The 19,326-nt window shown below is 53.8% G+C and overlaps 1 protein-coding gene across 3 annotated transcripts in view; it reads right to left on the bottom strand.

The window, feature by feature from the left end:
* LOC146863543 (uncharacterized) overlaps positions 1-18,353 on the bottom strand; it is a 100,898-nt gene extending 82,545 nt beyond the window's left edge. The window contains exons 1-2 of one of the 3 annotated variants that reach the window (XM_085643010.1): positions 18,291-18,353; positions 17,747-17,828 (exon numbers count right to left, since the gene is read on the bottom strand). The gene's annotated coding sequence lies outside the window, so the exon portion shown is untranslated. Of the gene's footprint in view, positions 1-9,104; positions 9,188-9,348; positions 9,728-17,746; positions 17,829-18,290 lie in introns of those variants that run through there. The other 2 variants (XM_085643008.1, XM_085643009.1) reach the window with 2 other exon arrangements.
* Between the last annotated feature and the right edge of the window lie 973 nt (positions 18,354-19,326).

Raw genomic sequence — 19,326 nt, 5'->3', positions numbered from 1 at the left:
CGGGCAGCCACCGCTCGCATCAGGAGGCCGGGAAAGACCGTATTAGCGCTGAGTCGGCTACGGAGCTTCAACACCGCGCGGCCATCTCAGCCCGCGGCTTGGCCACGCCCCAGCTCCTACCTCAGTTGACACCATCACAGGGTGCGACAGTTTCTTACCTGAGGTAACAGCTCTTACAGGACCGCAGTTTGTACCTGAGCTAACCCCTCTCTGAAGGCCTAACAGTCTCCTTCTTACCTCATCTGACCCTTTTCTTGGAGTCTCTTACATTGACACCCCCCTCAGAATGCATGAGTCTATTCTGAGAACTGACCCCTCGAAGAGGTTTGACAGTCTCTTATCGGGGAGTGACCATTCTCGGGAGAGGGGGTAATCTACTATCCATCTCCAATTCACTCTTTGAGGGGTCCAACAGCCTGTTATGCATCGGATCCTCTCCTGTGGGACCAGTCAGTCTCTCATGTGACCCGTCCACTCAGAGAGTTTGGAACTTTCTTACCAAACCCACCTCAAGGGCCTGGCTGTCTCTTACCTGCCCCTCTAATAGGGCCTGGCTGTCTCTGAGCTGCTTCTCAGAGAGGTCTGACAGCTTCTTGCCATACCTCGCTCAGTGGGCATAGCTGTCTCTGAGCTGACCCTCTCAGGTGGCTGGATAGTCTCTTGCCTAACTGCACCCCACCAGAGAGCTCTGGCGATCTCCTGTCCATCTGATCCTCTCTCATAAGACTTGCCAGTCACACACCTGACCACTTAGTGAGAGTTTGGCAGTCTCTTACCTGACCCATCTTAGAGGTCCTGGCTGTCCCTGAGCTGAGCCCAATCAGAGGGCTTGGACAGTTTCCTATCTGGGCTTTCTCCTATTGGAGGTCTGGCTGTCTTTGAGCGGGCACATCTCAGGGACCCGGGCTATCTTTTACCTAATCCCTCTCAGAGAGGGGCCATGGGTATCTCCTAAATTACCCCTCTCAGAGGCCCTGGCTATCTCCTAAATTACCCCTCTCAGAGGGCCTGACTATCTCCTAAATTAACCCTCTCAGATGGCTGGACGATCTCTTACCTGAGCTGGCCCCTCTCAGTGTCTCTTATCCATTTGATCATCTCTCATAAAAAGTGCCAGTCTCACACCTGCCCACTCTGTGAGAGTGTGGGTAGCCTCTTACCTGAACCATTTCTGAAGGCCTGGCTGTTCATGAGCTGAGTCCTCTCAGAGGGCCTGGACAGTCTCTTACCTGGGCTGACTCCCCTCAAAGGTCTGACTGTCTCAGTGCTGTCACTTCTCAGAAGCACTGGCTGTCTCCACGGTGACCCCACTCAGAGGGCCTGGCTGTCTCTTGCCAGGGCAAACTCCTCTCAGGGGCCCTAGTTACCTCTTTGCCGTTCGCTCTCAAGGTCCCTGGCTGATTCTTAGCTGACCCCTATCAGGGGCACTGGCTGTCTCTTAGCAGACCCCACCAAGGGCCCCTGCCTGTCTCTGTGCTGGCCCCTTTTAGGGGCTCTGGCCGTCACTTTGCTGACTCCTCACAGGGGGCCCTGGTGGTCTCTTACATGACCTCTCTCAGGGGCCCTGGCTGCCACTTACCTGAGTCCTCTAGGGCCCTGGCTGTCATTCTGCTGGCCCCTCTAGGGGCCCTGGCTGTTAGATGATTCCTCTCAGGGGCCCTGGCTGTCTCTTACTTGACCCCATTTAGGGGACCTGGCTGTCTCTGTGCTGGTGGCTATCTCTGTGCTGGTGGCTGTCTCTGTGTTGGCCCCTCTCAGGGGCCCTGTCTCTAACATGACCCCTCTCAGTGGCCCTGGCTGTCTCTGGGCTGGCACCTCTCAGGGAACCTGGCAGTCTCTTACCTATACCCTCTCAGGGGAGCTGGCTGTCTCTATCCTGGCTCCTCTCAGTGACTCTGGCTTGTTTTTAGCTGAGCCTCTCAGGGGCCAAGGCTGTCCCTGTGTGGAACCCATTCAGGTGCCATGGCTGTCTCTTAGCTGACCCCTTTCAGGGGCCTTGGCAGTCTCCGTGCTGGCCTCTCTCAGGGGCCCTGGCTATCTCTTTGCTGGTCCCTATCACAGGTCGTGGCTGTCTCTTGGCGGACCCCTCTCAGGGGCCCTGGCTGTCTCTAAGCTGATCCCTATCAGGGGTTCTGGTTGTATCTGTGCTGCTCGCTCTGGGCACTGGCTGTCTCTTAGCGGCTCCCTCTAAGGGGCCCTGGTTGTCTCTTCACTGACCCCTCTCAGGGGCCCTGACTGTCTCTGTGCTGGACACTCCTAGGGGCCCTGGCTATCTCTGTGCTGGACCCTCTCAGGGGGCATTGGTGTCTCTGTGCTGACCTCTCTCATGGGCCCTGGCTGTCTCTGTGCTGACTTCTCTCAGGGGCCCTGGCTGTCACTTACCTGACCCCTCTCAAGGGCCCTGGCGGTCACTTACCTAGACTGGCCCCTCTCAGAGGGCCTGGAGAGTCACTTGCCTGTACCATCGCAGGGGACCTGGCTGACTCTTAGCTGACCCCTCTCAGGAGCCCTGGCTGTCCCTTAGCTGACCCCTATCAGGGGCCCTCGCTGTCTCCTAGCTGAACCCTTTCAGGGGCCCTGGGTGTCTATGTGCTGGCTCCTCTCAGGGGCCCTGGCTGTCTCTGTGCTGGCCCCTCTCAGGCACCTGTCTTTTACATGACACATTTCAGGGGCCCTGGGTGTCTCTGTGTGGCCCCGCTGAAGGACCCTGTCTTTCACCTGGCCTATTTCTGGGGCCCTGGCTCTCGCTTCGATGACCCATCTCAGGGGCCTGGCAGTCTCTGTGCTGGACCCTCACAGGGGCCCTGGCTTTTTCTGTGCTGGTCTCTCTCAGAGGCCCTGGCCATCTCTTAGCTGGCCCCTCTCAGGGGCCCTGGCTGTCTCTTAGCTGACTCCTCTCAGAGGCCCTGGCTGTTTCTGTGCTGGGCCCTCACAGGGGCCCTGGCTATCTCCTAGCTGACCCCTCTCAGCGGCCTTGGCTGCCTATGTGCTGGCGCCTCTCAGGCCCCTGGCTGTGTCTTACTAGGCTGGACCCTCTCAGGGGCCCTGGCTGTCTGTTAGCTGACCCCTCTTAGGGGCCCTGGCTGTCTCTTAGCTGGCCCCCTCTCAGGTGGCATGGCTGTCTCTGTGCTGGCCTCTCTCAGGAGCCTTGGCTGTCTCTTAGCTAACCCCTCTCAGGGCCCCTGGCTGTCTCCTAGCTGAACCCTCTTAGGGGCCCTAGCTGTCTATGTGTTGGCCTCTCTCAGGTGCCCTGGCTGTCTCTGTGCTGGCCCCTCTCAGGCACCTCTCTTTTACATGACCCATTTCAGGGGCCCTGGGTATCTCTGCGTGGCCCCACTCAAGGACCCGGTCTTTCACCTGGCCCATTTCTGGGGACCTGGCTCTCTGTTCGATGACCCATCTTAGGGGCCCTGGCTGTCTCTGTGTTGGACCCTCACAGGGTCCCTGGCTATCTCTGTGCTGGTCCCTCTCAGGGGCCCTGGCGGTCTCTTAGCTGACCCCTCTCAGGGGCCCTGGCGGTCTCTTACCTGAGCCCTCTCAAGGGCCCTAGCTGTCATTCTGCTGACCCCTCTCAGGGGCCCTGGATATCTCTTACCTAACCCCACTTAGGGGGCCTGGCTGTCTCTGTACTGATGGCTGTCTCTGTGCTGGCTCCTCTCAGGGAACCTGGCTGTCTCTTAGCTGACCCCTCTCAGAAGCCCTAGCTGTTTCTTAGCTGACCCCTCTCAGTGACTCTAGCTGTCTTTTAGCCGAGTTATCTCAGGGGCCATGGCTGTGTGCGGAACCTATTCAGGTGCTATGGCTGTCTCTTAGCTGACCCCTTTCAGGGGCCTTGGCAGTCTCTGTGCTGGCCTCTCTCAGGGGCCCTGGCTATCTCTTTCCTGGTCCTTATCACGGGCCGTGGCTGTCTCTTAGCGGACCCCTATCAGGGGCTCTGGTTGTATCTGTGCTGGCCGCTCTCTGGGCACTAGCTGTCTCTTAGCGGATCCCTCTCAGGGGCCCTGGCGGTCTCTTACCTGACCTCTCTCAGGGGCTCTGGCTGCCTCTGTGCTGGACCCTCTCAGGGGGAATTGGTGTCTCTGTGCTGACCTCTCTCATGGGCCCTGGCTGTCTCTGTGCTGACCTCTTTCAGGGGCCTTGGCTCTCACTTACCTGGCCCCTCTCTGGGGCCCTGGCTGCCACTTTCCTAGACTGGCCCCTCTCAGAGGGCCTGGAGAGTCACTTGCCTGTACCGTTGCAGGGGACCTGGCTGACTCTTAGCTGACCCCTCCCAGGAGACCTGGCTGTCTCTTAGCTGACCCCTATCAGGGGCCCTGGCTATCTCTTAGCTGACCCCTCTCAGGAACCCTAGCTGTTTCTTAGCTGACTCATCTCAGAGACCCTGGCTTTTTCTGTGCTGGGTCCTCTCAGGCCCCTGGCTGTCTCCTACTTGGCTGGCCCCTCTCAGGGGCCCTGGCTGTCTGTTAGCTTGACCCCTCTTATGGGCCCTGGCTGTCTCTTAGCTGACCCCTCATGTGTCATGGCTGTCTCTGTGCTGCCCCCTCTCAAGAGCCCTGCCTGCCTATGTGCTAGCCCCTCTCAAGCCTCTGGCTGTCTCTTACCTGACCCCACTTCGGGGACCTGGCTGACTCTGTGCTGGTGGCTATCTCTGTGCTGGTGGCAATCTCTGTGCTGGCCCCACTAAGGGGCCCTGTCTCTTACATGACCCCTCTCAGTGGCCCTGGCTGTTTCTATGCTGACCCTCTCAGGGAACCTGGCTGTCTCTTACCTCAACCCTCTCTGGGGACCCGGCTATGTGCTGGCTCCTCTCAGTGACTCTGGTGGCTGTCTTTTAGCTGAGCCCTTTCAGGGGCCCTGGCTGTCTCTGTGCGGAACCCATTCAGGGGCCATATCTGTCTCTTAGCTGACCCCTTTCAGGGGTTTTGGCTGTCTCTGTACTGGCCTCTCTCAGTGGCCCTGGCTATCCCTGTGCTGGCCCCTATCACGGGCCATGGCTGTCTCTTAGCTAACCTTTCTCATGGGCCATGGCTGTCTGTGCTGGCCTCTCTCAGGGGCCCTGGTTCTCTCTTACCTGGCCCCCTCTCAGCAGCCTTGGTTGTCTCCTACCTGGCCCCTCTCAGTGGCCCTAGCTGTCTCTTAACTAGGCTAGCCCCTCTCAGGGGCCCTGGCTGTTTGTGCTGGACCCTCTCAGGGGGCCTGGGTGTCTCCGTGCTGATCTCTCTCATGGGCCCTGGTTCTCTCTTACCTGGCCCCTCTCAGCAGCCCTGGCTGTCTCTTACCTGGCCCCTCTCAGTGGCCCTAGCTGTCTCTTACCTGACCCCTCTCAGGGGCCCTGATTATCTCTTACCTGACTCCACTCAGGGGCCCTGCCCGTCTCTGTGCTGACCCCTCTCAGGGGCCCTGATTATCTCTTACCTGACTCCTCTCAGGGACCCTGCCTGTCTCTGTACTGACCCCTCTCAGGGCCCTGGCTGTCTCTGTGCTGGCCCCTCTCGGTCGCCGTGGCTGTTGCTGTGCTGACCCCTCCCAGGGCCCCAGCGGTCTCTTACCTGATCCCTCTCAGGGGCACTGGCAGCCTCTTACCTGAGCCCACTCAAGGGCCCTGGCTGTCATTCTGCTGACCCCTCTAAGGGGCCATAGCTGTCTCTGTGCTGGCCCCTTCAGGGGACCTAGCTGTCTCTTACCTGACCCCACTTAGGGGCCCTGGCTGTCTCTGTGCTGGCCCCTCTCAGGGTACCTGGCTGTCTCTTACCTAAACCCTCTCAGGGGACCTAGCTGCCTATGTGCGCTCAGCGACTCTGGTGGCTGTCTTTTAGCTGAGCCCTCTCAGTGGCCCTGGCTGTCTCTGTCTGGAACCCATTCAGGTGCCATGGCTGTCTCTTAGCTGACCTCTTTTAGGGGCTTTGACTGTCTCTGGACTGGCCTCTCTCAGTGGCCCTGGCTATCCCTGTGCTGGCCCCTATCACGGGCCTTGGCGGTCTCTTAGCTAACCTCTCTCAGGGGCCATGGCTGTCTCTGTGCTGTCCTCTCTCAGGGCCCCTGGCTATTGCTGTGCTGGTCCCTCTCAGCTGGCCTGGGTGTCTCCGTGCTGACCTCTCTCATGGGCACTGGTTCTCTCTTACCTGGCCCCTCTCAGCATCCCTGGCTGTCTCTTACCTGGCCCCTCTCAGGGGCCCTAGCTGTCTCTTAACTAGGCTGGCCCCTCTCAGGGGCCCTGGCTGTCTCTTAGCTGACCCCCTCTCATGGGCCCTGGCTGTCTCCTAGCTGACGCCTCTCATAGGCCCTGGCTGTCTCTATGCTGCCCCTCTGAGGAGGCCTGGCTGATTCTGTGCTGACCCCTCTCAGGGGCCCTGGCAGTCTCTGAGCTGATCCATCTCAGGGGCCCTAGCTGTTTCTTTGCAGACTCCTCTCAGGGACCCTGCCTGTCTGTGTGCTAGCCCCTCTCAGGCCCCTAGCTGCCCCATACCTGGCTGGCCCCTCTCAGGGGCCCTTGCTGTCTGTCCATTGACCCCTCTCAGGGGCCCTGGCTGTCTCTTACCCGAACCCTCTCAGGTGCCCTGATTGTCTCTTACCTGACCCCTCTCAGGGCTCTGGCTGTCTCTTACTTGACACCTCTCATAGCTCTGCCTATCTCTTACTTGACTCCTCTCAGGGCTATGACTGTCTCTTACTTAACTCCTTTCAGGGCCCTGGCTGTCTTTGTGCTGGCCCCTCTCAGGGGCGCTGACTTTTTCTTACCTAGGCTGGCTCCTCTCAGGGCCCCGCTGTCTCTTACTTGGCCCCTCTCAGGCGCCCCGGCTGTCTCTTAGCTGACCTCCCTCAGGGGCCTTGGCTGTCTCTTACCTGACCCCTCTCAGGAGTCCTGGCTGTCTATTACCCGCCTCCTCTCAGGGGCCCTGGTTGTCTCTTACCTGGGATGGCTCATCTCAGGGGCCCTGGCTGTCTCTTCTCTGGGATGGCTCCTCTCAGGGGCCCTGGCTGTCTCTGTGCTGACCCCTCTCAGGAGCCCTGGCTGTCTATGTTCTGGCCTCTCTCAGGGCCCTGGCTGTCTCTGTGCTGGCCCCTCTCAGGGGCGCTGACTTTTTCTTACCTGGGCTGGCTCCTCTCAGGGCCCTTTGCAGTCTCTTACTTGGCCCCTCTCAGGGGCCTTGGCTGTCTCTTACCTGACCCTTCTCAGGAGTCCTGGCTGTCTATTACCCGCTTCCTCTCAGGGGCCCTGGTTGTCTCTTACCTGGGATGGCTCCTCTCAGGGGCTCTGGCTGTCTCTTACCTGGACTGACCCCTCTCAGGGGCTCTGGCTGTCTCGCACCTGGACTGGCCCCTCTCAGAGGCCCTGACTGTCTCTGTGCTGACCCCTCTCAGGGGCCCTGGCTGTCTCTTACCTGGAGGGACCCCTCTCAGGGGCCCTGACTGTCTCTGTGCTGGCCCCTCTCAGGGGCCCTGGCTGTCTCTGTGATGACCCCTCTCAGGGGCCCTGGCTGTGTCTGTGCTGACCCCTCTTAGGGGCCCTGGCTCTCTTCCCTGGGATGGCTCCTCTCAGGGGCCCTGTCTCTGTGCTGACCCTTCTCAGGGGTCCTGGCTGTCTCTTACCTGGACTGGCCCCTCTCAGGGGGCCTGGCTGTCTCTGTGCTGGCCCCTCTCAGGGGCCCTGACTGTCTCTGTGCTGACCCCTCTCAGGGGCCCTGACTGTCTCTGTGCTGACCCCTCTCAGGGGCCCTGACTGTCTCTGTGCTGACCCCTCTCAGGGTCCCTGGCTGTCTCTGTGCTGACCCCTCTCAGGGTCCCTGGCTGTCTCTGTGCTGACCCCTCTCAGGGTCCCTGGCTGTGTCTGTGCTGACCCCTCTCAGGGGCCCTGGCTCTCTTCCCTGGGATGGCTCCTTTCAGGGGGCCTGACTCTGTGCTGACCACTCTCAGGGGCCCTGGCAGTCTCTGAGCTGATCCATCTCAGGGGCCCTAGCTGTTTCTTTGCAGACTCCTCTCAGGGACCCTGCCTGTCTGTGTGCTAGCCCCTCTCAGGCCCCTAGCTGCCCCATACCTGGCTGGCCCCTCTCAGGGGCCCTTGCTGTCTGTCCATTGACCCCTCTCAGGGGCCCTGGCTGTCTCTTAACTGGACTGGCCCCTCTCAGGGGGCCTGGCTGTCTCTGTGCTGGCCTCTCTCAGGGGCCCTGGCTGCCTCTGTGCTGACCCCTCTCAGGGGCCCTGGCTGTCTCTGTGCTGACCCCTCTCAGGGGCCCTGGCTGTCTCTGTGCTGACCCCTCTCAGGGGCCCTGGCTGTCTCTGTGCTGACCCCTCTCAGGGGCCCTGGCTGTCTCTGTGCTGACCCCTCTCAGGGGCCCTGGCTGCCTCTGTGCTGACCCCTCTCAGGGGCCCTGGCTGTCTCTGTGCTGACCCCTCTTAGGGGCCCTGGCTGTCTCTGTGCTGACCCCTCTTAGGGGCCCTGGCTGTCTCTTACCTGGGATGGCTCCTCTTAGGGGCCCTGGATGTCTCTTAACTGGGAGGGCTCCTCTCAGGGGGCCTGGCTGTCTCTTACCTTGGATGGCTCATCTCGGGGGCCCTGGTTGTCTCTTACCTGGGATGGCTCCTCTCAGGGGCCCTGGCTGTCTCTTCTCTGGGATGGCTCCTCTCAGGGGCCCTGGCTGTCTCTGTGCTGACCCCTCTCAGGAGCCCTGGCTGTCTCTGTGCTGACTACTATCAGGGGCGCTGACTGTCTCTGTGCTGATCCCTCTCAGGGGTCCTGGCTGTCTCTTACCTGGGCTGGCTCCTCTCAGGGCCCTGGCAGTCTCTTACTTGGCCCCTCTCAGGGGCCTTGGCTGTCTCTTACCTGACCCCTCTCAGGAGTCCTGGCTGTCTATTACCCGCATCCTCTCCGGGACCCTGGTAGTCTCTTACCTGGGATGGCTCCTCTCAGGGGCTCTGGCTGTCTCTCACCTGGACTGGCCCCTTTCAGGGGCCCTGACTGTCTCTGTGCTGACCCCTCTCAGGGGCCCTGGCTGTCTCTTACCTGGACTGGCCCCTCTCAGGGGCCCCGTCTCTCTGCTGACCCCTCTCAGGGGCCCTGGCTGTCTCTGTGCTGGCCCCTCTCAGGGGCCCCGGCTGTGTCTTACCTGGACTGGCCCCTCTCAGTTACATTCTGTTGTCTCCTCTTCGGTGCAGACTGGGGGCAAGGGGGTGGGGGACTGAAGCCTGCGACCAGGGAATGGGGAATAACCACAGGCCTCTGCCCAGGATGATGGAAGGAATGGGGAATAACACCACGGGCCAGAAGCACACAGCTCGTCACTCCTTTCACCGGCTCTGATGAAATTGTGAGATCTATTCAAAGCTGTCATTCATTCCACAAACACTCACCAGGCTCAGGCCACGCGCGAAGGACACGATCATTGAAACGAAAGGTTTTCAAAAACCTGCAGGTCAGCTCCAGAAAGATGAGCCCGGCAGCCCTGAAGTGCACTCCGCCACCTCGGGCCCGCAGTGCTTCCGTTCCAGCCCCGGGACCCCCGTACTCTCAGCACCGCTTGTAACCGCCGCGGAATCCTGTGTGGGCGGGGCCTGCTTCGGGCTTGTTTCTGCATCCTGTGGCGGTACTTCCGGAAGAAGCGCTCAGCCTGGGTATTCCCCATTCCTACAGCCCCCGCATCACAGCAGGACAGAGGAGGCTGGGGGGACGGGGGGGCTCCCGGGGGAGGGGGGGGGCAGGAGCTCCGTGAGCAGGGAGCACGGGCTGGGGCCCCGCCATTTGATCCCTTCATGTCACCTCCTCAGACTCTTGTGTGGGCGTGGTATGTTTCGGTCTTATTTCTGCATCCCGTGGGGGTACTTCCGGGAGAGGCGCACAGCCTGGGTATTCCCCCTTCCTGCAGCCTCTCGACAGGAGGACATAGTGAAGGCACCCCCCACCAGGTCGCCCCACCCGGATCCCTCAAACTTAGACCTCACCAATTTCACGTTATGGCAGAATTGAGGCCGCAGTTTATTGGGCAGTTTAAACTTACAAGCGATCCTTCCACATGCATTACTTCAATTTATTTGAAAGCCCGTGACCTCAGTACCATAGCCAGAAGCACTGTGCCCTACATTTAGTGCCGGCCATCATTCAATTTCCCACCGGGTGACCTTTCACTTCCGGTGCAACCACACGTTTTGTTCCGAGTAAGCGCCTGCTTCCAACCCGACCAGGTGACCTTTTCACTTCCGGTGCAACCACCTTTGCTTCCGGGTAAGCATCTGCTTCCAACCCGACCGGGTGACCTTTCACTTCCGGTGCAACCACACGTTTCGTTCCGGGTAAGCATCACCTTCCAACCCGACCGGGTGACCTTTCACTTCCGGTAGGTACCACCATGCATTTCCTTCCGGGTAAGCGCCTGTTTCCAACCTGACGGGGTGACCTTACACTTCCAGCGCCATCACGCCTCCCAACTTCTTCTGGGCCACAGGCTCCGCCCTTGACTATTTTCTTCCGTTCAACCCCCAAGGCCATTGCGGTAGCTTGCCAGTACCCCCTGGGTCCTGACTGTTACCTGTTTGTGGCCTGTTCTCGTTCGGCAGATGCTAAGTTTAAGTAGGATCGCTTTGTAAGTACCGCCAAGCCTTTCTGGGAGCTTTTGCCGCCAGGCAGGCCCCCCCCGCCATAACTGCGCCTCAATTCTTCTAATACACCCACAACAGTTTGTATTACGTAGAACATTTGGCATGAGGTTCATTTATCGTTGAATCTGACCACTGTATAGCTCCCTCTTTGGGATGGAGCCCCTGCCAGGGAATAATCTCAGAGTAACCCACTTTGCGTAATACATGCTCCTTCCAAGTTAGGAGGTATTTCTTTATAATGAGAAAGAAGTTGCCCCTTACTATAGTTGGAAAGTTGTTTGCTACCGAAGCCAATGATCACAACATTAGCATTTGTTGACCAGGTGCGGCACGTTTGAATCTTTAAATCAGTGCACCCTTGACCATTGAAAGAGCAATGCTGAATTCCCCCTTTATTGCCGCCAGCTCTGTCTGTAGCCCTCGAAAGGTCACAGTATTTGATCTCCCAACACGGCTTTGCACTCTGTAAAGTAAAACAAATACACAGCAATGGCGACTAATAATCTCTTAGGGATTACTTTAATATATCGCTTAAGCATTAAATTTTTTCATGACTCCTTGCACGGATGTCCACACAAAGTTCCCCATGAGCTTATGGCATCCCATATTTGTGGGTGAGGATGTATTCTAGTAAAGGACTCCCACCTGTTATTACATGTAACTAGCTAGGAGCCTAACTGGGCAATAATGGCTGTCCACCTCTATGCTATATACAGTTATTCAGGGTCACCTGCTAATTTGATCTGTTTTATATGGCTTAAATGCGAAGGCTATGTTGTGCGGTCTGAATTAGCTATACCTAACAAAAAATAAAGGGGGGGGGCTGTTTCCTTTTGCCACTTTTTGGCTGTTGGTACCCACTCAATAACCTAAAAAAGGCCCAATTATTGGTCTTAATTCCCATGTGGCCCATCCGGACAACAATTATTTAATTTTGGTATTGTACCATTCAGCTTTGCATTGCATTTCACCTGCCCTCAGATCCTTTGAGATGCAGGACCTATATTTACTTGCAACCTTGGCCCACACCACAAAGTGTTTGCCCCGCACCACCAACTCCCTAAAATTGTGTGTTGAAATTGAAACTCTAGCTGTAATGTTTGCAAAAATGTGTACCCAATGCCAGTACTGTTGCTTTGTTCCACTCACTAAATCCTTCTCCGCCATGCCCTTTTACTGAGCTTACCATTCTGTCAATGCTTGACCCAGCTTCGAAACAATACCCTTTTTGTCACCTGACTAGACTTCTTCCTGCTGATAACATAATGAAAAAACAACTTATTAATATTCGTTTCATTCCACATGGCTTTGCTGTAGCGGAGGTCTTCGGCTGTACTCCGGCTCTTGAGCCCTCCTACCAGCTATGTGGTTGGAGCGGCCCTACGCCTGTTTGTCCATGCTGCCTAAGTTCCTTTGGCTATCCTTGACTTTTTTTTTTAACAGAGTCTACTTTGGGTCTGCTGCAGGCCGTTAAATTGTGTTCTGTACCAATTGAATTTGTGCTTCAGCTGTTCACACTTTTCACCGGGTAGTAGCCAATTGCCTCCAGGCTGCATGCTCTTTCTTTCCCTATGCCCTAAAGGCTAATTCGTTGTGGGTGTTTTTTTTATTTATTTTAACTTTCTTAACATGTGAACATTGAAGAACCTGTGGAGAAAACTCCTTCTGCTTAACATTTACTCAGCTATCGTGTCTGCCCTATTTGATAACCACCTTGTCAACCCGACAGTCCATCCCTCCATTTTTGAATACAGGTATTATAGCACAAAAAAACACCCACTAGAAATCCTCTCTTTTAGCACCTGCGTAGCAAGCTTTTTTTTTTTTGACTCCTTTCAATTCCTGTATGTGAAAATGCTCCTGTTGTATAAACCTGGAACCTTTTATGCCATCCCATATACCTTCTATAGTATTATGTGCAAAAGATACGCTTCACCTATCAATATGTCTTTCTTTTGCATAATTATCTATTTATACTCTCTCCTGAATCGCAGTTGGCCTCAAACTTTGACGTTGTACCGGCACGCCCAACTAGACGTCTCACGTTGGTGCCTTTTGTTTTGGAAGCACAGGTATTTAACCATAACATTGACATTTTCCACTGCTTATATTTCCATTAATTTTTTTTTTCTTCTTCAAAATGATTTAACCAGAAGCTCCTTTAACCAGCTCATCTCACTCCACCTGCCGCGGCCCCCACTGTGCGTTTGCATCTGTTGAGGTGAACTGGTGCTTGAACAGCATCAATGCCTTTGCAAACCGGCCAGTATACCCCTCCTGCACCGGAAAAAAAGGGGGGGGGGGCGTGGCAAAGCGCAGTATACTTGTTGCCCCTCGCACCTAAACATCTGCAGTGAGCCACTAAACGATGTCCAAGGGAATAAATTATTGAGACCTTGTTACCGTGGCCTTATTTATTTGTGGTAGGTCCCTACCTACACTTACTAATAATCCTCCTTTTCAGGGCATGTGTCCATGTGTGCCTGCGAACCACCAAAGACTCACTCCAACTACCTCAGTTCCCTCCCACTGCGGTGTGCCCTCACTGCATATTCGCCTCTGTTATGGTGAACTGGCGCTAGAACGGCAGCTATGCCTGTGAATTGGCCAGTGCTCCCCATGGTCTGGATAAAGGGGCACTATCCTGGTAGCACCTTGCAGCGAACAATCCGACCTGATGACAAGCCAACTCTGAAACTGGAAACCATGTTCCCCTGTTGCCAAGGTCGGCCACCCTGCTAGTTACGCCACACGCTGTCTCTTAACCTACCATCTCCCGCCCATGGTAGCTCTTAAAACCCCCAACTTTTGGCAATGTGCCTGGCAGCAGTGGTGCGTGCGCTTGCTACGGTACCCCCCCAGCACTGTCTCGGTGGTGTTCCTTATACTTTGAAGCCTGCCGCCCATCCTGCTGTTTTTTTGTTTTTTTTATAACTTACTTTCTGCTCTAGTCCCCGACCCCTTATGCTTGTTCCTGCTCCATATGCCCAGTCCATGCCCTCCGCCACGACTGACCCCACTTTTGCTCAGTTTACACAGCCTCTTCTCCGTCCGAATGCACTGCTCCTTTACTTATAATCTAAATTAGAACCAACATATTAGCCTTCTTATTCACACCACCTGTACCCAGACTTTGTTGTAAAAGAGCTTGTCAAACAAACAGGCAGAAATTCGACGTTGTCCCCCCATTGGCACACCCCTAGTGTTGTGCCCTAGGCGTGTCTATGATTGGTAGCATGACTCCCACTGTAATATACCACCTGTACCTAATCTCTGTTGCACAACCCTTGTGCGCCGTACATTCCCTATGTTGTTACCCCAAACCCATGTGGCACTACTTCTCAGCGTGTGACCTACAAAAAACGCTCTATCCTCTTCACTGACCCTTTACCAAATCCATGCAACCTTGTACTAAGAAATGAGGATCATTCAGCGGCAAGCCTACAGTGTGTACATTAACTTAAGGGCCTACTACACCAGCTCATTCGAACTTAAGTATGCTCCTGCCTTCCCCATTATAAGGCAAGGAAATAGTTTAAACCTCACAGGCGCCAACCCCGCACTGCACAGACCCGCCGTGAAGGACCGCCCCCTGGACTATAGCCAGCACTCACCCTCGTCTCCTTATCTGGAAAAAACAAAATTCCTTCACCTGGATGACCTCGCCCCCCCATCAACCTTGCAACCCAACCCCTCGCTACCTCCTCCTCCGCTGCCTAACTTTCCTCCCCCCGCTCTCCCTGGCGCGCTTCTGCCTCTGTCCACACCCTACTCAGTATTCCCTATCCTGCCCCCCACCCGATCCTTCCTCGGCCAGACAGCAGAGATTCGGCCCTTCCAACGCTTCAAAATGCACCCTTTGTCCACCCTGCCTCCGAGTCCCCCTTATGATAGCTGTCGATCCCGCTCCCCCGCCACGGAACTCATTCCGAATTTTTATGCCATACCACTTTCAAATGTCACTAGCAGCCACTGTTCACCCCGCTCCTCATGCATGGCATCTGTTAACGTCTGGCCTGACAGCGTTTGTTGTGCCCGGCTACGGAGTTATTTTGTAGCTGCTTGGTGCCATATGCCTTCCCCATGTGTCAATATTCCCAAAGGAACTATCTACTTTACACCTCCCGAGAGGATCCGAATAGGCCTCCTCCCTTTCCCCCGGACACTGTTGTACAGAAGTCCTTGACTGGGACTTGGTGCAGGCCCATTGGACTATAACTATGTATGCGGCTACGATGTGAACCCCAAATAACTGCACCCTTAGTTGTGGCCGCCTTGGGGCAATACTGCTATGCCACCGCCCTGTAGCTTAATACCTCTGTTAATATACAGTGCTGTAAGAGAGAGGCTGCGTATGAACCATGACTTCCCCCATTCCTGCAGGGCTGCTTTATTCCTTGACCTTTCTGCATTAACGCTATTGTAACCCTACCATCTCCGTCCCCCCTTCCAGCCATTCTATGTTCCATACTGACAGTGTCTCCATACCAACCCACCCGACCCGTCTGGCATTGATCAGACCCCCCAGGATATAGCGGCATGGATTCGCAAATTTAGCGGCACAAATATGGAAATTTAGCGGCACAAATATGGGAATTTAGCGGCAATTTAGCGGCGTTTTATTTGGCAGTTTATCCTACAACAAACACAGATCTCTTTGTTTTTTGAGTTATTTAACACCATGAAGCTATGTATATTTGGTTTATTTACAATGTAGAGACTTTGTTTGTCTTCAAGACTACAAATAGGACATAAACCTGTTACTGAATAAATGCCCAGGGTACCTGTATGTTTGTCGTGTTAATCTTGCAGTTCTTCTGAGCAGTCTAAATGCAGCCCAATATTGTGCTGCTGATTATAATGCAGGAACAATAATGCCCGGATGGATTGCTCTGAGAGGGACCGTCGTCTGGCTGACAAAATAATTTTGTAGATGCTGTTGCTCCTTTCAGCATCTGCAGAACTGGTCACACAGTCCTTGTACACAGCTGCAAGGTGTGAAAGGACTGGAATGCGGTCAGCCATCCCACACCAAAAAAGGTCAGTGTCAATCACCCCAGAAACAGATGCCTGTACTGCTTCTGGGCCTACATGTTCAAAGTAGAGGCAAAGCTCCTGATCGGGGACTTCGCTGAAACCAGGGATGGCAGAATATGCACTCTTGTCCTTAGGCAGGATGCAGAGTCATGCAGGATTGAAAAGGCGCACTTGCTTCAAGAACCCAATGCCCGGTTGGGCCTCCCCCATGTATTTGCCCGCCTTTTCCAGAGAATTTTCAAAAGCTTCATTGAGCTGGGCTGTTATCTTTTTTTTCTGTGTCAGAGTTAATTTAGCCCCTGCAGTCGTCTGCAGAAATGGTTGTAGTGACTCCAAAGTGAGGACTGAATTGTTTGTTAGGTCTATGTGAAGGTCCTCCAAATAATCATACACCTTCATTGTCACTGGTGTCTGACTCTGGAATAAGTCCATCAAATGCAAAATGTTTTGGCATTTTTCGGCCACAATGTCCAATTGCACTTTTATGCAGTTTCTTTCGTCGCTGTTCAAAATCCTTTGCAGATTTTCAAGGGAATCTGGGGGGGACTTGCTGAGTTGCATCTCAGACTCAACAAACCCAGCATAGGCCTCAAAATGCTTGCAATGGTACTGGACAGCAGCAAACCAAGAATTCCACCGGGTACTGCAAGGATCAGGTGCCATCCGTGGTTTCATCCCATGGTTCTCAGCAAGATGGTGCAGGTACCTTCTCTTTCTGCTCCCGGCCATGTAAAAGATGCGCGAGAAGTACAGGAGGAAAGCATTTAGCTCCACAAAAGGCTTCCTAAATGACTCTCCAATAAGGTTCATTATGTGTGCCAAGCAGGTGATATGTATGGAGTTTGTGTACAGATTTCTCAAAACAGTGTTGTACGCCTTGAGCATGTATGCCGCATTGTCAGTGTTAAAGGAAATAACGTCCTGAAAGGCTATGTTGTACTCTGTGAGCACCTTCACAACTGCTTGCGCTACAGTCCCATGGTTGCACTGTGAGAGGAACACTGTGTCTGCTAGGTGGGTGTGGATCTTACGGCCACCCTGCGCAGAGACCACTGCAAATAACACATTCAATACACACCGCCCTTCAACATCAGGTGTTTCATCAAATATAACCCTGATCTTCTGATCTTGCAAGTGTTCTTTCAGCTCGTTCTTGGCTACTATATATCTCTCTGGGAGATAACGTTCTTGAAGCTGATGACTTCCAGGTATTGCTCCACCATTTCGCACTCGCTCATGGAGAAACTTGCGCAGCACAGGGTGGTCGGTTTTGCTCAGCGGAATGTTCAGCGCTGTGCAGACATTGACCCACTCACCTATAATTTCCTGGTTTGAGGCACCGGCAGCTGTACTCTTTGTGAAAAGTGCGTTGACAGTCATCTGACGGGCACGTTTAGGCGAAGAGTGAGGGTCTGGATCATCTGAACAGCGCTTCAAGTGTTTTTGGGACTTCACATGCATATCAACAGTGTGTTTCCGGATGTGATCCACCGCCACATTGCACACACTGCAAAACAGCACACCACCATCCGCATGCATCACAGCGCTGTACTCTTTGGCCCGATCTGCTGCAGTTATATGGGTGGGTAGATGTGATCGGTGCTTCACATTCTTCAAAGGCTGCATAAACTTCTCCATCGGGCTTTTGTTGTGGTGGCTTCCTGGCCGCTTGGAATGCAAAAGATCTCTGGCTTGTGGCACACTCGCGTTACTCACCTACAAATATATTTGTTGTTACTAGATGTGTCCCCAAGGGGAAAACGACATTGCAGTTGTTGGGTGGAAAGTTAAGCAAGCATAGGGTAAACGTGGTTAGAAATGCATGGGACTCTGAAGCAAAGTTGCATACATGGCGCGTTAACATACAGGTAGGCAGAGGTCCTTCGAAGGGAAATGGCACACTTGTGTGGTTCCGCTCGGCAACTTTTAGTCTGTGGAGGGCAGTGGGGGTGCGAGGTAAACATAAAAAACATAAGTATCACTGTTGGGCAAAAATGGGAAGAAGGGGAAGGAGCCACCTGCAAAGAAAGTGAAACCTAACCGCGCGAAACAAATTTATACAAGTTTAGTTGCAGGAGCATCTCCCCGGAAGTATACAGAAACCAAAACGTAGTCTTACCAGTTCTGTGCAGCAGGAAGCAGATGTTAGTTGCCAGACTGCCCAATGACTCTTGAACCAGCAGCTCCTTGCCTCCGGGACTCTACAAAAGAAGAAAAGGGAGTTACAGCTGGATTTGCTAGCCCTTCCCATGGCACACCCCCCACTACGCTGCTCTGAAAACCACAGCACCCCCTTGTGCCCCTGGGCCCGCATAACCAGCTGGCCTCAAAAGAATGGCACCTGGACCTGCCGCACACCTTGTGCGCGGCGGGCCCCCAACGACAAAAATGCCCACTTCTCCCCCCCCAGCCCTCCTTAGGTGGGTCAGGCGCGCTCGCTATTCTCGCTGGCCGCAATAAAATACAACAATTGTTTTACGCCACACCACTTTCAAATGTCACCAGCCGTCACCGACCGTGACCACTGGCGACTTTTTACTGACATCTATATACATAACTGCATAAGCACATAAATATATAAACATGATTTATTATGAATATAGGAAAGAGAAAAACTAGTCATCATTTGAAATGTTCTAAAAAGAGGTCGCATCTCATCTCACCTGCGGCTGCTTCTGTCCGTCTTTGTTCTCACACGACCTCACTCGCTCCTCGCTGTCTCCTGCACCTGCGCCAGAGAGGGCAAAAACACTCCCAGGTCATAAAAACACAAGCCAAGTGAAACTTCATCATGGAAGTCATAAGTCAGCGTAGGGTGCAAGAGGGCCATTAGTCTTATTATACTGTATTAATTAAAATTTAAGTTTTGAAAAGGCGCAGCCCGTTTAGGGCAGCTTCTCTCTTTCCTGATTATTTTTTCTCCTTGAAATTGAAATTGCATGTATACAGCGCTTACTGCCCCATACCAGGCATTTAAGTGCTTTGCGGTAAGTACCAAGCTACTCCAGATCCAAAATGTAGCGGTTAGTCCATTCATTGCTTATATTGGGATTCGTTTTATGCTCTCAAAGAAACCATTCCATGCATCTCTTCCAGTTTCTTAACAAAGGGTGTATACAAATTAATAGATATTGTTAGGTAGAAGGCATGTAGAAGGGAAGGAGAGAGCCATTCAAAATAAATTAAATAGGAGAAAGTTGAAAATTCAAGGTTACATTTTCGTGCAGCGTTTTAGGAAGTTAGTGAATAGTTATTTTGCGATAGCCTACAATCTGTGGATGCGTAAACCTGTAGAAAGAGACAACGAACCATCTGCTGAAGGGCCCAATTCCATTGTTAAATTATGCTCTAAAAGAATGCGGGGCTACCAGCATGCATGATAATCTCCGTCTTGTAATGAAATGGCGATTTTCCAAATAAAGTGCCATGAGAATCTGAATTCTATTTAAGACACCGAGGCTAACATTATCCTACCTGCCCTCCCTGTGTGGGCATAAGGGATAAAAATGAAAAAAAAGAGAGAGATATAAGTGGAATTATATATTATAAAATCATAAAATGTGTAAGATTATTTCACTAGCACCCTTTAACAGTGATCAAGTCACCATAACCACACTCTCTCAGATGCATTGAATTAGTTATATAGCGCCACTCATACCAGTGTAGGGTGTCCGAGCACTTTACATCACACAGAGACAA

The sequence above is a fragment of the Triturus cristatus genome, chromosome 2_2 (genome assembly GCF_964204655.1).
Source record: "Triturus cristatus chromosome 2_2, aTriCri1.1, whole genome shotgun sequence".
Taxonomy (NCBI): domain Eukaryota; kingdom Metazoa; phylum Chordata; class Amphibia; order Caudata; family Salamandridae; genus Triturus; species Triturus cristatus.
The sequence above is the reverse complement of the archived record's forward strand: the minus strand, read 5'-3'. Positions and strand labels throughout refer to the sequence as shown.